Here is a 654-nt window from a genome sequence, read left to right as displayed (position 1 = left end):
TAAATCCAGACAGCTAGCTAGACTACCTGTCCAATCTGAGTTTTCTGTTGCACTACTAAAACAACTTTTAAATGGACGTTAAAGCCATTTCTTCCTGAGGTTGTTTTAAAGAGGCTACGTGTCTCTGTGCGGTGTTTGGTGACACCCAAGACAATTCGAGACAATTTCACCGGTTACTCTTGTTATTTCCTTCTTCCAAAACAGTGCGGAAGAACAACAGGAGGTGAGTTTTCATTTAAACAAAATTTACTCACCTGAGTGCTAGTCTGGATCAGCAACGGTACATTTCCAGGACAATTGTCTCACATCCTTCACCTTCCGCTCTCTGGGTGACATTTTCAAATACTTTTTGATTCGGGAAACAACAACAGAGCTGCAATCTGAACATTTGGATCGTGCTACAAGGCAAGCCTGCTTTCGGGGAATTATTGTAAAGTTTGACGAAGAATATGTTTCCAGTTTACCAACTGGTGGCATTGCTGTGGACGACGTACACACACAGATACACTGGTGAGAGTAAATGAGGTTTAAATGTCCCATGGCATGAAAACTTCACTTTGAGGTTTTAATATAAATTATATGCGTTCCCCCAGCCTGCTTATGGTCCCCCCAGTGGCTAGAAATGGTGATAGGTGTAAACCGAGCCCTGGGTAT

Source organism: Etheostoma spectabile, chromosome 19, assembly GCF_008692095.1.
Source record: "Etheostoma spectabile isolate EspeVRDwgs_2016 chromosome 19, UIUC_Espe_1.0, whole genome shotgun sequence".
In the NCBI taxonomy this organism is placed as follows: domain Eukaryota; kingdom Metazoa; phylum Chordata; class Actinopteri; order Perciformes; family Percidae; genus Etheostoma; species Etheostoma spectabile.
The sequence above is the reverse complement of the archived record's forward strand: the minus strand, read 5'-3'. Positions refer to the sequence as shown.